The 17551-nt window shown below is 36.2% G+C and overlaps 1 pseudogene; it reads right to left on the bottom strand.

Annotated features, from left to right (window-relative positions):
* Positions 1 to 1915: 1915 nt before the first annotated feature.
* On the bottom strand, positions 1916 to 16714 carry LOC147823661 (sodium-dependent phosphate transporter 1 pseudogene; annotated as a pseudogene).
* Positions 16715 to 17551: the final 837 nt, after the last annotated feature.

Below are 17551 nucleotides of genomic sequence, written 5' to 3'. Positions count from 1 at the left end.
AATGTTGTTGGCCCCTTAAGGGCCTTCCCTGCTTCCTGTGAAGATGAATGGAATCAAGTCCAGGCTGCATCTTTGACCTAACTCTTCAGCCTATTTTCCATCCTTTTCCACAGAATTTTATATGACCCCAAACTGTTTATGGTTCTTTAAACTGTATGCTCTGCCTTCCTTTGTTTACGAGTCCCTTCGGCCTGGAGTGTCCTTGTTTTTCATTCCTAACCCACTCTTTTGGAGCAGCAAATAGTCCTTCATCTTTGAAGTCAGCCTAGATGTTGAGTCTTTCTCCTGGTTTCTGGTGACATAGCTCCCAGGCACTGTCAGGTGCTTCTCCTAAGAGCTCAGGGGCTATTTCCTGCCGGGGCCCCATAATAAAGTGAATGTACGGTAATTTTGCTGCCTTTCCAATCAAATGAAACTTTTATACTGCAAAATACTTGAATTTCTCAGCATCCCATACTTTTGAGATTAAAATCACTGTTCCTTAACAACTAAATTATTAAAGCTTTATAGGCAAAAAAAGTACAGATAATTTTAAAATTAAATCTATAAATATAAACATGTACATCCCCAATTAGTCCTGATATTTTCTACTAACCTGAAAACCTGTCTGTATATCTCTGCTCTCCTCCAGGGCATTCCTCAAGGGATTCCTTATCCTGACACAAACCACAGAATTTGTACTCAATAGCTACTTGGAAAATAGAAATGGAAGGGCAAAATACAGTGTACAAACTGGGAATGTGATTTTCAGAAAAAATCTCTAGATCATTTCCACTCTTTTTCCCATGAGAAAAAAGAAAGTTGATTCTACACCATTCTTTTATCTGAGTAGTAATAGACAAAAGAGTTTCTCCTTCTAGAATTGTAGTATTTAGCTGAAGAAAAAATAAACTATTGAAATTTTGTTTAGAAGTTCAAACTCAAGGCATGGTTATATAGAGGGAGTTTTTGAATGAAAAGTGTTTGTATCTCAGTGGCAGCCTCTACATATCACATTTTTTCTTCTGATACTATGATGTTTGAAAATGAAACATGCATGAGGCAAATAATAAAAGCCAGCTTCCCAGACTGCTGATTATTCATGAAATGTTTACATTTATCTCTAAATAAGTGCTGAGAAATTGAGTTATTGTTGAAGCCTGAGGAGGTATTTATATTTTCTTCTATCAAGCACATATTTCCCAGTATCAATTTTTTCCTTTCAGCTTCATTGCTTACCCACTCACATTTTTCTCTCCCTTAATGTTATGAAGTTTTCTGTTAAATGCTTTCTTTTTAAACTTTTTACAATATGAAGAAAGAAAAAAGGAAATTTATGAACTATTTGAGGAGAAAATGGAATTTCAATATAATTATTTAAAATTATATTGGCAAGAATCTACAGCATTTTGTTTTCTGATGATATTAATGGAAGACAAAACTAGAAAACTCAAATATTTGCATGAATTGAAGCCTTAGAAATAGCAACTTTTCAATGTAATCACTTCATCCAAAGTTTGATGGGTTGTGTTTCCCTGTGAAAGCTATTTAACCATTATATGTGAACATTTCCTACCTAACAGAGAATGCTTGCGGTGTGTATACTGATGGGAAGGCCAATATCTGGTACAGTTACTTCTGTGAGGACAGTTGCTAGTTCAATATTGAAGCCATCTGAGTGTGTGATCGTTGTCAGTTCCTTCCCATGATCTGGATAACTCTCCTTCCTTAAACCACATACCAGCACAGATATCAACCTCACCATAGAGCAGAAGCCATACACTGTCATCATTTTGATCGGGGTAGAGGGGAACTGAGGTTTGAACCCAAGGCCTTCACACTGGGCTATAGCTAGGCTATCTAACATTTTTTTATTTTTTATTTTGAGACAGGATGGCACTAAGCCGGTTGGGCTTGAACTTGTGATTATCCTGCCTCAGCCTCTCAGAGAGCCAGTATTGCAGACTTGTGCCACCACAGCTGGCTTGTGTTGCCATTTTTGAAGAAACAACTCCTTGTCATAAATCAGACATAAAGCAACCAAAGAACCATTGATACTGCTTATGTCATTGATACCATGGGCAAAGGACCAAAGAAAGCTGCAAAGACCAGAAGGACCTGAAAGAAGAGAGGAACTTCGGGATCATCCTGGTTATTCCATTCTTTCAGAGAGCAACTACTTTTCTGTCATGCGTACCCATCTCTGCCTTGACACTCCTGTCCATCTGAGATGCCAAGTGACAGCCACCCACAGCACTGAAATAACTGGTGTGCTTGTCCATTAGAATTTGCTTCATGGAATCTGCTTTAGACCATATCAGCTCTTCCATTTCTTTTTTGCTTTTTTTTTTTCTGGTACCAGGGATCAAACTCAGGACCTTGTGCTTGCGAGGCAGTCAGTGGTGGCACCACTGAGCTAAATCCCTGGCCCTAGCTTTTCCATTTCTTCACTCTCCTGTTCATCTTTTTTGGCATGAAATGAGTCCCAGGGCATGCCACAAGCTGTCATGGTGTAAGAAGTATAGTTACTATCATACCTCAAGAGTTTATCCGCAAAGTCTCCCAGGCAGTCTCCCACCTTGGGCAGATGTAATTATGGAGGAACTCTTTGAACAAGCCAGAATCTTTATCCTTGTGGTGATACTGACAGTCGCTACTGGAGTTTGTCTGGTTGCTGTCAACTTGATTGAACTAAACAAAATTCTCATTTTTCAACTGTTCTCTGCTGTTCATTGTGCTGTCTATGCTGGGCTCCTCTTTCAGGTCAGTACTAGGAAGCCTTTCTTGCTCTGGAGCTTTCTCTAGGTCTCAAAGTTTGAATGACTCTGTTCTCTCCTTCATTATAGCCTGGAGGGGCACGGAGGCAGAACCTATCTCAGAAACAGGATTCCTGTCCTCATATCACCAAGAGACAACTTCGGTTTTTTTCTTTACTCTTTTCTTTTCTTCCCTCCTCTCCTCCCCCCTCCCCTCCCCCTCCCCCTCCTCTTCTTCCCCCTCCCTCTCCTTCTCCCTCTCCTTCTCCCTGTGTTTCCCCCCCTCTTCCTCTCCCTCTCCCCCTCCTTCTCTTTTTCTGGTGGTACGGGAGACTGAACCTAGGGCACTCTACCCCTGAGGTATATCTCCACCATTTTTCATTTTTGATTTTGAGACAGGATCCCCCTACCCAGGCTGGCCTTGAATTTGCAATCCTCCTGCAAGTGAGTCTCCCTCCTAGCTAGGATTACTTTGTTTCTTTTTTTTCAAGCTATTGTTTCCATTGAGAGGATTTCAAAAGAACTACATTTTGTTTCTCATTCAATATTTCTTTTCCTCCTGTGGCTGGCAAGCAGATGGCCTAAGACATGGCAAAGAAGGAAAAAACATCATGAAGGTGCTTCTTTTGACCATATGGTCACAATGTTCCATAAGGAAAAAATTTAAACACTTATCAGGATTGTTTCTTTCCTCTAGTAAAGAAAAAATAAAAACCAAATATTTTGAACGATTGGACAGGAGAATTTCAAATTCAAAGGAAGTCTTATTTCCCATAATTTGTCCTTATTCTTCTACTAAAATCACTGAATAGTCCAAAGGCAAAGTTATAATGTGCTTTTATTTATTTGATTTATTTACTTGTTTTTTTCTATACCTTCTACCATTCTTTTAACATATTTTTACATGTCGTGTTTGGTAATGAGAATATGGAAAGAACAAGAAAAGGAGATACATTATCTTCAATTTTGAGAGTTAATTTCTTCTGTACATTATTATCTTAATGTCTTCAGAGTTAAAATGTATACCCACTCAGAACATGTAATTACAACAAGAGAAGAAATCAATCATTGTAAAACTTTGTGAACAAATCAGCTATGGTAAGAAATAGAAATTCTCTTTGGTTAATTTGTTTCCATTCCTAAAGTAATACACAGTGATTTTAGAAATTTTGAAAACTGTAGAAAAGGACACAAAAAAAGTTAAAAATCACTAAAGATAAACCATATGTAGATTATGGTCATTGCCATCATATGTTAGTTCTGTATAATGAAATATAGACTTAACCTGTCTTCTGTTTTTGACATGGGAATATATTCCCTCCTCCCTTCTTTTTTTTTTTTTTTTTTTTTTGATCCCAGGCATCGAACTTAACCTTGCGCTTGCAGGGCAGGCAGTGGAACCACTGAGCTAAATCCCTGGCCCTCCCCACTTCTTAAAAACTATTTTTGAAGAAAGAATGTTGCCCTTTTTTATGATGGAGTTAGTTTAACACCTCTACATCACTACATAAATACCCACCAAAATGTAAGCATTTCTTTTCTCCAAGGAAGATGTGAAGACTGAGTCCTCCCTGCCCTTGGAAAAGAGAGAATCTACCTTTGAGGTTACTAAGGATTGGGACTGAAAACAATTTGGCTGTGACCTATAGTTTAATAGGATTAAGAACTAAAATGGAGAACCTGATTGCTCAAAAAGACCTTTCTTTGATCAACAGATTGCTCAAATGGCAAACCACTCACCTATCAAACCATTCTTTACCTTTCAAGAATCACTTTAAAATCCTTGCCTTGCTGTACCCACCAAGACTGTGGTTTATTCCAAAATTAATAATATCCACCTTTGACCTCTCCCTCCTAAACTCATACTACCACTCTATCAAGATGGTAAACTTCCTTACTGCAATAGGTAATAAACTTGACTTTGCTTAATCATCCAGTTCACTTTTTTAAAATTTGGGGAATTTGACAGTAACAAGGCCTGCATTTTAATGCATCTACAAGATCTACAATAAAATAAGAGAAAATAGGAGCCAGGCGGGGTGGCACACACCTAGAATCCCAGCACTTGGGAGGCGGAAGTAGGAGGGTCACCGTGAGTTCAGGGTGAGCAGAGGCTACATGGTAAACTCAAGGGGAGCCTGAACTACATATGGAGGCCTTGTCTCAAAGGGGGTGGGAGTGAGAATGGCTTTTATATTATGGAGCAAAAACACGAGATTTGGGGGCAAGATCTTAGGCAAATATTGATGTATGATTGAGTGGAGGAATGACTGGGGTTAGTTCGATATGGAAACAGATCCTACGAATTGCAGGACTTGAGAGTTTACATTACCTAAAAAGATCCAGGAGAAGTGTGCTATTTAGTTGAACTCCTGGCCAGTCCATGAAGTAGAAGTCTCCCATTTTTGCTGCACCCGGAACTACAGCAGTTGATCTTTACCCTGCACATTGCAGAAAATTATCCTCCACCTAGAGAACTATGCGTGGCTGGCTGATTGCTATCAGGGATGACAGGATAGTGCTTCTGCTGTGTTAACCTATCCATAAGGGGACTCCTTATGAGAGCCAATATATCTAGCAAAGTGGTGAGCAGTATGAGAGGACTTGAACTGAGCAAGTTTAAAACCCAAGACTGAAATGATTCAAGAACACACCCTTACATGGACATATAGAAGAAAAATTTCTGACTCATTCTCTGAAATGCAAGAATCTATTTGAAAAACATGGAGCTTTGAAGACAGAAGGCAGGAGCCTCGAAGAAAGACTAAGACTAGAAAGTGAAAAGGCACTACTGAGAGATTTTGAGTAGAGGAACAGCATGTTCTAACAAATTTTGTCCTATCAGACACAAAATTGGGACTTAATGTAAGAGCAACTTGGAAGACTCACCACCATTTCTGTAAATTTGAATCTGTTGAAACATTCAGCTGGAACTGCCAGATGCTACTTTGCTACTCAGTCCAAGAACAAACTGGAAAATGGTGGACAGAACTCAGAGGTAGGAAAAGACCAGATGGAGAAATGTCCTGGGAATAATGTTTAGACTTCTAAGTTATAAGACTATAAATTATCTGTTTTGTCTAAGTGAGTGAGGTTGAGATTATTTTTTTCCAGTTGGAACCAAGGAGTCCTAAAGTAATGCAGCAGGAGAATTATAAAGTAACAAATCTTATATGCTTCAGCAATATAATTTCTTGGCCATTGAATTTCTCTATTCAGATGTTAGTGTAATACAGCAGGACAGTCTATAGAAGATTTTATTGTGGACATGTGATTCTTTTCCATCAGGCCATGGGAATTTTAATGGTCAAAGTGTGGCTCTGTGACACTGGATAAAGAGGCTAACTCTTGGAGACCTGAATCCTAGTTCCAGTTCTGCCACCATCTAGAAGGGTGGCTACTCACAAATTTTATGTTTCATTCAAAAAAAGATTTTAAATGAGTGTAAGAAACTTTGACAAAAGAGCTTGGTTTAGTTCTTTGTTTTTTATTTTGTAAAATGACAACGCTGAACTGCATTGTTCAATGATTTCCTTCATATATTTCTTTTCATTATCATCTTTTTTAAATTTAAATTTTTTTTTTTGGTACTGAGGATCAAACTTGGGTCTTTGCGCTCATGAGGCAGGTGGTGGAACCATTGAGCTAAATCCCCGGCCTTAAATTTTAATTAGTACATGTTTGCAGTACATAATGATTACGTTCTTCAAGGGGAATTGGTACATGTGTGTAATACATTGTAATCCTTTTAACATCGCTTTTCCCTCCCTTTCCCCCTTTTTTGATCTCAGTCCCCTTCCCCTTTGCAAAAGATCTGTCTCCCTGTTTTCTATTACTTATATTTTATTTTGCTCTTTAATTTATTTATAGTTTAGGTTTCTCCTATAAGAGACACCATGCAATATTTCAGCTAATGTGTCTGATTTATTTCACTTAACATTATGGTCTCGGGTGCATTTATTTTCCTGCAAAAGACTCGCATTTTTAAATTTTTATTTTTGTATTATTACATTGTGTTGCCTGTACATAATGATTGCATCCCTCACTGGGAGTTGGTACATGTACACAACACATCTTAATTATTTTTTCACCCCATACCGTTCCTGTCCTTCCCCCTTCCTGCCATCTCTTGGTTCCCTTCCCTTTTGAAAGAAAATCTATCCTCTATTTCCTATTCTTTTATTTATGTACATGTTTTCTTTCTCATATTAGAGAAACCATGCAATATTTAAGCTTGTATGTCTGATTTATTTCATTTAACATTATAGTCTCAATGTCGATCCATTTTCCTACCAATGACTCAAGTTTTCCTTCATTATGGCAGAGTAGTACTCCATTCTGTATAAATACCATATTTTCCTTATCCATTCATCTGTCAAACAGACGGACATATACTCTGCCTTAAAAATTTAGCTATTATGAGTTGTGCTGCCATAAATATGGGGATGCATGTGTCACTGTAATATGATGTCTTTAACTCTTTCAGGAAGATACTTAGAAGGGGAATTATTGGGTCAAATGGAATTTCTACTTTTGGTTTTCTGAGGATTCTTCATACTGATTTCCATAGTGGTTGTCCTAGTTTACATTTCCCCTAACAGTGTAGAAGGATTCCCTTTTCCCTGCAGCCTTGCCAGCAAATGTTATTATTTGATTTCTTGATGACAGAGATGCTTCTTGGACTAAGATGGAGTCTCAGTTTTGCTTTAATTTACATTTCTCGAATGGCTAGTGATGTTGAATATTTTTTCATGTATCTATTGGCCATTTGTACTTCTTCTGAGAAGTCTCTATTCATCTAAGTTGCCTATTTTTTATGGAAAGTTTAGCCTTTAATTCTTTTTTGTTTTCTTTTTTAAAAAATAAATTTTATTTTATCCCATTCCCCCCCTCTTCTCCAAATGTACAAAAGCTTTGTGTCCATTTTTTCCTTCTTTTTTAACTTTTTTGTCTCTTCCTTACTTTCTCCCTTTTTCCTTCCTCTCCCTTGTTCTTCTTCCCATCCAAACACTTTCTTCCCATTTCCCAACATTCATTATACATTTCAGTCCTTATTTCCACTGTCAGTTTCTCACACTTAGGAGCATGATTTCACGGTCCATCCATTTAGCTATAAATGTCTGAAGCTCACCCTTCTTTATAGCAGAGTAGTTACTGCTCCATTGTATAAAAAAAATCACGTCTTCTTTATCCACTTGTCTGTTGATGGGCATTTGGGCTGTTTCCAAGATTTAGCTATTACACACTGTGCGGCTATAAACATAGGTATACATATATCGCTATAGAATTTTGGGTTTTCTATGTAAAGGATCATGTTGTCTGCAAATAAGGACAATTTGACTTCTTCCTTTCCTATATGTACCCCTTTTATTTATTTCTCTTTTTTGATTGCTCTGGCTAAAGTTTTGAGTACTGTATTGAAGAGAAGCAGTGATAGTAGACATTGTTGTCTTGTCTTTACTATAGAGGGAAATTTTTCAAGTTTTCCCCCCATTTAACATAGTTACAGTAGGTTTGTTATAAATGGCTTTCTATCAGATTGAGATAAAGTCTTTTTTACCTATTTCCTTTAATTTTTATTATGAAGAAATGTTAGGTTTTCTCAAAGGTTTTTTCTATATCTATTAAGATGATCATGTGATTTATTACATTCATTGATTTGTATATATTGAACCATCCTTGCATCCTTGGAATGAAGCCTACTTGATATGATCTTTTAAATGATTATTTTCTGCTTTCCAGTATCTTGTTGAGGATGTTTGCATCTAGGTTTATTAGTGACATTGGTCTATAATTTTCTTTTTAAATTGAGTCTTTGTCTGGTTTTGGAATCAAGAGAATGCCAACTGCCAGAAACGAGTTTAACAGTACTCCTTTCTTTTCAATTTTATTGAAAGTTTGAGGAGTATTGGTATTAGATCTTCCTCAAAGTTCTTGTAGAATTCAGTATGAATCTGTCGGGTCCTGGGTTTTTCTTAGTTGGTAGGATTATTAATACTACCTCAATTTCATTGCCTGTTATTGTAGTATTTAGAGTTTTTATATCTTATTGTTTCAGTTTTGGTAATTCATATGTATCTAGGAACTATCCAGTTTTTCTTGATTTTCCAATTTAATGAAGTACAGGTTTTTGAACTAGTCACCAGTAATCTGGATTTTGGCAATGTCCATTGTGAGTTCACCATTTTCATTTCTAATAGCATTGATAAGGGTTCTTTCTTTCCTTTTCTGATGAGAATGGCTAAGGGTTTGTCTGTTTTATTCTTTCAAAGAACTAGCTCTTGTACTCCTTGACTTTTCATATTTATTTTTTTAGTCTCAATTTCATTAACTTGTGCTCAGATCTTTAATTTCCTTTCTTGTACTAGCTTTGGATTTGGATCATTCTCGTTTTCTAAGACCTTGAAGTTGCATCATTAAGTTATTTATTTGCCTCGCTTTGTTTTCCTGGTGTGGGCACTCATGGCTATAAACTTCCCTGCTTTTATTGTATCACATAAGTTCTGGTGTGCTGTATTAGCATTATTATCTGAGTCTAGGAACTAATTTCTTCCTTGATTTCTTCTGTGAGCCATTGATTATTCAAAAGTGTATTGCTTGATTTTCATGCATTAGCATAATTTCTGTGGTTTCTTTTGCCATTGACTTGTATTTTCACATGCTCTGATCTGATAATATATAAGGGATAATTTTGATTATTTTGCATTTACTTAAACATGCTTCATGTGGCCTATTTTGGAGACAGTTCCCTGTGCTACTGAGAAGAATGTATTTATTTTGTTGGATGGATCACTTTGTAGATATCTATTAAGTGTATTTTTTTGAAGCTGTGGTTCAATCATATTTCTTTGTTGATTTTTTTCCTAGTTGATCTACTTACGAAAGTGAGGTATTGAGGTCTCCATTATAATTGTGTTGACATTTACCCGATCTTTTATGTCCAGCAGTGTTTGTTTTACAAAGTTGTGTGTGCCAGTGTTCAGTGCATATATATTTATAATTGTTATTTCTTCCCATTGAATTGTTCCCTTCTTTGCTTCTTCTGATCATTTTTGGCTTAAAGTACACTTTATCTGAAAATATGATCGCCACTCCTGCTTTATTTCAGGCTCTTGTTTTATGGAATATTATTGTTTTCCATCCTTTGATTTTTAGTCTATGAATTTCTTTTTGGATTTTTCACTAATTCCAATTAATCTTAGATGAATCTTCTTTGCATCATGTAGGAGCTATTGGACGCATTTTCCAGGATCTCTTGTTTTGCTTTGTTTTGTTTTGTTTTTTACAGATATCTCCAAGTATATGTTCACCTGTATCAACCCTATCTTATAGTTCTGACACACTGATCATATTGGTCACTTCATACAATTTTTTAATCTCCTCAATTTCTGTTTGGTACCTTTTTGTGGACTCTAATTCTTTGTTAAAGTGGTCGTTCATGTTTTATTCTGTTTTGTTCAGTTAACTTTTTCTTAGTGTCTTCTGTAAGCTCACTGATCATTTTGCTTAGTAAGTCCATTATCTAGTTATATCATCTTTGAATTCATTGGACACCTTATTGATCTTTTTGTATGTTTCCTCTTTATCACTTTCTATAATTCAGCTATTTGGCTTTTGATTTCCTCCCCATCAGTGCCCCATGGGTCAGCTTTGGGAAATTTGGGAGTTTTGGGGAGGCATTTTGTTGTGTTGTTTTCTTATGTTTCTATTGTTTTATTTTTTTCTTTCTTTCTTTCTTTTTGGAGGGGGGTGGTTTCAGGTAGATTATGGTAGAAAGATTTTGTTGCTGGTATAGAGATCTTTCTAGTTAGTGTCTGCTTTCCAGTAATGTATTCTGAGCATGGCTAACTTAAGCCTTTGCCTCTGTCCTGAGATCCAACCACCCTTATTACTTTGGGGAGTAGAGGGTGTTCTGTAATTAGCCCAGTGCCTAGTTCTCTGGAAATGAACTGCAGTATTATTTATGTCACAAAGACAAAGCAGATATTGGCTTACAGTAAAAGGCAATTAATAGCAACAGGTATGCTGCCCTGGCAAAAACAACAAAATGAGCAACAGTAATAGAGTCATAGACAAACTGGATATTGACATACTATAAGAACCAATAAAAGCTACCACTATAAGGCACTTAACATTAGAAATGAGATATGCAATAATGATATGGACACAAAGACAAACCAAATGTTGACATAAAGTAAATATCTACTAAATGCAACAACTATACCACCATTAACAATAGAAAAGACTACAACAATAATACCATCAAGTCAATTAAGTATCTAAACATTAGGAAAGCTTAACAATAATTTTAATAAAAATGGAGGTTGTGCAGCAGGGGAAAATAAAAGAAGTAAAATTTGAAAAATAAAGAAAAACAAGATAAGAAGGAAAGAAAAGTGAGATGAAGGATCCTATTAAAGAGTAAAATAAATAGAATTAAATAAAAGTAACAGAAAAAAAAGAAGAAAAAAGAAATAAGTCCGAAAAATTTCTGTGTTTTTGAATGAGTGGTTTCTTTCCAAGGCCTGCAATATTGGAATCCACCAGATATGGAGAAGGCTTAGTAAGTCATTACTAAGTCCTATCTTGTTGCCACACTCATGTTTTTGTGCATCAGTGCTGAATCCTACCCCACCTTTCTGGCTCATCAATGGTATCCACCCTATGGCTACATTCACTGCAGCAGCTCCAGTTTCCCTGACCCCTGTGCTCCCTAAGTCACTGCTTTCTCCATTTAGCTTTATGGCCTGTGGGTTTGTGAGGTGCCTCCCCCTGCCTCTACTCCAGAGGCTCCCTGTCTATACCCCAGGCTGTGGCAACCATCCAAGCCAAGGCATATGCCTCATCACACTGGCAGATGGAGCACATAAGACCACTGAGTTCTGTGCTGGATGTAGGCAGTGGAGCAGGGCTGGAGGGATATGAATGGGATTAAGCAGTCCACTGGCTGGACTTAATGCCAGTACTTTCAGATTCAGCCCCCTGTGAAAATGGCACACAACCAGCCTGGCTTCTAACCACAGAGGTCAGAAACCCCATGACCTTGTTGGCCTGAGCTTAAACTTCTCACGGGGCCTATGTCTAGCCCGCACCCTCTCTGAGACCGTCTCTTGTGGCTGTCTCCCACGTAGTTACTGTGGTAGTGTGACCCCAGGAACTCTGAAATGAAGGTGTTCTGTAGCTCAGTCTTTAACAATTAACCTCTTCCCCAAAATGGCTCCTGATTAAACCCTCTCAAATCTAGTGGGTGCTGCACTGGACTTCTTATCCAACTCTACCCTGCCATGCAGAAGGAGTCATTTTCAAAATAAAACCCTGCACTATTTTTGCAATTTTCAATAACCATGTGCTTTTCTTGGGGGCCAGTACTGCCAGCCTGGTCTGCTCTTTCTCCTTGAGCCTGCTGAGTCACTGCAGGTTCACCTTGCGTTAGTACAGGTCCCCCTCCCCAGGAGACAGGGTCAACTTTCCAGACTGCTTCATCCTTTCCTCCATGTTATGCTCACTTTCTCCATCTTCTCTAGTTTCTAGTTTTCCTGTCAGCTCCTTCTCGATTCCTGGTGATATACTTCTATTTTTTTTTAACCAAGTTGTTTTCCAAGTGTCTTGACTCCAAGGCTCAGAGAGGCTGTATTTTGCTGTCAGTGTTTATTCTGTCATTTTTTTTTTTTTTGGTACCAGGGATCGAACTTGGGAACTTGCACTTGCCAGGCAGGCAGCGGAACCACTGAGCTACATCCCCGGCCCTATTCTGCCATTTTAATCTCCTCATCATCCTCTTTTGTGGAGTTCATCCTTCAGTGTTACTTAACGGATAGAAATAAATCACAGTTATTCACTTGCCAAGTGCTCTAGGTTTTGCTTCATGGAACACTTACTGTCATTAAGCTTTTCTAATAAAATTCATAGAAAAATCTCATTTTATAGAATGTCATTTAAACTGAAATGTCAGTTTTTATAGAACAGAAATGATTGCAGCACACCATAGGTTTATATCAGTCAGATCCCCAGGAAATGATAGTAATGTAAACTCTAGCAACTCTCTGGCAATTCATGTCTTCTTTACACACTAGTGTACATTGTAAACTTTCAAGTCCTCATTTAACAGCCTTGCTGGTTTAATAGCATCCTACTAGCTTTACCCGATGTTAAAGGTTGCTGAGAAATAAGTTCAGTGGTTATCCTTCTATCAGTTCTCTTGTCTTCCTTATTCTTGCTGGCAGTTATACACCTACTGTCTGATCTCAAAAAGTCAAAATGATATAAAGGTGAAATATGGGCAAACTAAGGCATAGAATGCTACTTGTTCTTTTACATTTTGTAAGTTTTTCCTCACAAGACTGCAAAGCTGTCTCTTCTAAGAAGTGTGTTCTGGGTTTCTTGTAATAATACTGCAGCTTTTGTCAATAGCTTTGAGAATGATTATAGGTTGTGGAATAGCTGTAGTGACTGTTTAAGCATAAGATGGTGACAGTAGAAGGGCAGATCAGCCGGGAAGTGTTCTTTCCCCTTTTTTTTCTTTTCATAATTCAACACCTTTGAATGGCTTTTGCTATATATGAGTGGGGTAAATCAGCAGTTAGCATTAAAATAAGATTTCCTTTTTTCCCCAGTACTGAGGAGCCCAGGGAATGCTGAGCTACATCTCCAGCCTGTTTATTTATTAATTAATTTATTTAGAGACAGGGTCTCACTCAGATGCCTAGACTAGCCTTGAACTTGCTACCCTTCTGCCTCAGTATCCTGACTGGATAAGATTATAGACATATGGCACCTTGGCCAGTACAAAATTTCCTTTTTATGAAATAGCCCTAGCCTTTATAATAATCTGCTTTATAAACACAAATCTTAAGAACTACAAGACGTAAATTATAAAACTCCATCTGCAGGATATTGCTGTACATCAGCTTAAAACTTAAGAGTTCCTTAGGAAATAGAGGACTTATTTTCTTCCTATTCCCCAAATCAAATCCATCATCGGTTGATGTCACTTTTATCTCCAAATATACCTTAAGTCTATCCAATTTTCTGCCTCTCCACTGCTACCATCCTATTTGAAACCATTTACATTTCTTCCTTGAAAGATCTCTATTTTGCTTTATAATAATGTAAACTATTTGGCCCCAAATTAATATAATATAATCAAGATAAATTTTAAAATTTTAGCTTATGTTCCTATCCTTTCCCTCTTTTTATTTAAAATATTTTTGATTTATGCTTCTATATAAAATTTTAAAGTTTAGGGTTAAATTTTTCGATTTATGCTTCTATTTCTTAAAATAAGAAAACATAAGATATATTTAGCTGAATTTGTAACTCTGAAGCTTAATATTCACTTACATATCCTAGAGATCACTCCATAGCAGCAGATAGTATTCATAGATACTCTATTAATCATTAGTTCAATTCTTATAGATTGATGCAGTAAATTTTTTTCCAGTTATTGTAAATGAGAAATGTCATTAGGTTGCTATTTTAATATTACAAAGAAAAGCAAACAATATTATTTCTCTTAACTTTGTTTCAAAGCTCATAAATACCTTGTAATTGAGTAAAAACCACTTATTTTAAACATCCTTTCAGTTATATGGGGTTTTTTTCAAATGAAATACATGCCTAGAATCTTTAAATGTTATTAAATTTATAAAGCATACAATATTAAAATTACTTTAATATTATTAGTACCTAGTATTATGCCTACATAGTACTCAGTAAATGTTGATGATGGAATTATAAATACTTTTTTCACTAGGGCCTTCAATAAGCTGAATATGTTTACATGAATGGATTTTTGTTGATTTTTAACTCTGATAAATGATGTTTTCTAAATTTGTCATCCTAAAATGGATCCTTAATGCCTAATTGTTGTTACTATTGTTCTACTTATTAATCTCCTGCAGAAGAGAAGTCCTCCACAAATTTCTTCTTATGTATTAGGTTGAATAATAATTAGGTTAAATAATAATAATGTTGTAAAACACATAATCTATTAATCTTCAATCATTTCCCTTCTTATTTATGTAGTCATATTGACATTTTTCATAGACTAATTAAAAACTTTAAAGCAATATTTGAAAGTTTTCAGAATGCCAGTCACAAGGATGAGTAGGAAACTGAAGCTCTGTTTATGAAATTAAAGGGTAGTAATCTTATCCTGATATCCTTTTTATTTTTTTATTATTTATTTATTTATTTATTTATTTTTGTACTGGGGATCGAACTCGGGACCTTGTGCTTGCGAGGCAGGCACCGGAACAACTGAGCTAAATCCCTGGCCCCTGATATCCTTTTTATACAACACTCATTTACCAAAAGGAATCTCTGTTATTCAACTAATATACCACTTGAAGAATTATATAACTTTCATTTCCTTCTGTGCCCTGGTAACAACTCCTCTGAATTCGAAGCATATTTTAGCACCATGATGCAGCTTGATAAAGCTGTCTTTATGAAAATGACTCATTGAGAAAATCACTGAAATAATGATTATAAAACCCCAACATATGAAGACATATTTACCTCCATTTTGGCTATTTTAAGGAGAGACCTGATGTAACTTTTGAAAGACCTTCTTCAGTCTCACTTGGAATCACAAGCTCTTTTCTTTTTTCTTTTCTTTTCTTTTCTTTTCTTTTCTTTTCCTTTCCTTTCTTTCTTTTCTTTCTTTCTTTCTTTCTTTCTTTCTTTCTTTCTTTCTTTCTTTCTTTCTTTCTTTCTATTTGTTTTTGAGACAGGGTCTCACTATGTAGTTCAGGCTGGCCTTGAACTCACTATGTAGCGCAGGCTGTCTTCGAACTCAGTGATCCTCCTGCCTCTGCCTTCCAAATGCTGAGATTACAGGATTGTGCCACCACACCCAGCCTCCAAGCTTCTTCATTTTCATCCCTACATTTTATGTATTTTGAAGAAGATGAACAAGGAACTTTTAGGTACAATATTTTCACGGTTTTTAGATTGTCTAAATTAAGAGTATGAGTATTGTGTCTTCAAAAGAATTCTATTGAATAGTCATTGTGACAGAACATGAACAGCAGTGGACCCAGAGGAAAACATATGCAAATGGTTGGATTTATTTTATTATTTTTGTTTGTTTGTTTGAGACAGGGTCTCACTATGTAGTTTGAGCTGGCCTTGAACTCACTATGTGGTACCACAGGGTGGCCTCAAACTTGCAGCTATTCTCCTGCCTCAGCCTCCCAAGTGCTAGGATTACAGGCATGCACCACCACACCTGGCACAAGTGTGTAGAGTAAATAAAAAAACTCCCAAGTCAGAGTAATTCAGAGACAGAAAACCAATGGTTATGATCTTTCAAGATTTTTTTCAACCTTGAGAGATACTGATTAATAAAATCTAAGAAATTAGAAACCTAGAAAATTTGGTTTCTCAGATATTAAACCTGAACTTTACCATGCTTCCTCCCAACACATAGCCTTTTATCACTCTTGTCAAATTCATCAATAACTTCCATATACCAGAATAAATGGCCAATTCTCAATCCTCATGGAACTGAATTTATCAGCACCATTTGGTACCATTGAGCACTCCTTTGTTCTTGAAACATTGCCTTCACTTGGTTTCCTGGAGCCCCACACTCTCCTGCTTTTTCTCCTATCACATTATCCATTCCTCTAGTGTCTCTACTGGATCCACTCTTTTTCCCAGTCTCCAATTCCTGATGTTTCCCAGTTTTCAATCTCTGAACATCTCTAATTACATTCTTTCTTTTGGAAATCTTACCTAGTCCGATTACTTTATTTACTATTTATATACTCTGAAAACTTACTCAGTGTTTTACCAAATCTAAGAAGTCATTACCTGTTGTCCATTATTTCACATAAGCCTTCAGAAAAAGAAAAACGCTATCAATTAAATAATAAATCAATCCCTTCGCAATTCTACATTATGTGTAGTTTTACCAACCTCATTACTTTCACATTTTCTTCATATATTCCAGGAAATTTGTCAATTTCTACCATCTTGAGTATATGACATATGCAATTGTTGGTCACATATTTAAAGGGGGAAGAGTTTCATCAACTTGTGGCTATCTTCGTCTCTTAAATCCCTTTGAAGTCCTTAGTTGTTGCTTTGTAAAAAAAATATATATAGGGTCACAATTATTCTTCCAAAAGTTAACATTTACTTCAATAATATCCAATTTGTGCTTCATTGATTTTTTGAGCCTTTCTATACATCAAATAAATTTAATTCCAACAATAAGTCATAGTGTACTTTTTAAAAGCAATAAAATCAACATGTATTATAAAAGAAAAAATCAGCATGTATAATACTAATAATGAACAAAAATCAGTTGAAATGATGACAATATAGTAACTCTGACCAAATTTGTGTGTACAGTCAATGAAACTACTTTCTGACCAGTAGTCATTGTTAATCACTATCATTTAAAAGTTGCTTCCTAATTTTAAAGAACATATGTTTGTCTTGTTTTTGCAGTGATGGGTGTCTTTAAATTGATGAAATAAGATACATCTGCAGGGCCAACATTCACTCAACTGCTTAGACCAGAAACCTTGTAGTCATCCTTGATTTCTGTTTCTCCTGCCCTAATACCTAATCCTAATACCCTAATGAAAAAAAATCTTAACTATCGGGCCAGGGTTTTAGTTCAGTGATTCTGCCACCTGCCTCGCAAGCACAAGGTCCCAAGTTCAATCCCTGGTACCAAAAAAAAAATGTTTAACTATCAAATATATCATGAATCACCACTTCACAATACTTCAATTGCCACTATCCTAATCCAAGGCACTATAATATCTCATCTGTACTACTACTGTTTCTGCCTTGTTTCC

The sequence above is a fragment of the Heterocephalus glaber genome, unplaced genomic scaffold (genome assembly GCF_053883595.1).
Source record: "Heterocephalus glaber isolate CG9 unplaced genomic scaffold, H.glaber_assembly_v1.0 deba00001571, whole genome shotgun sequence".
NCBI lineage: Eukaryota > Metazoa > Chordata > Mammalia > Rodentia > Bathyergidae > Heterocephalus > Heterocephalus glaber.
Note: the sequence above shows the minus strand (reverse complement) of the source record. Positions and strands in the feature narration are given on the sequence as shown.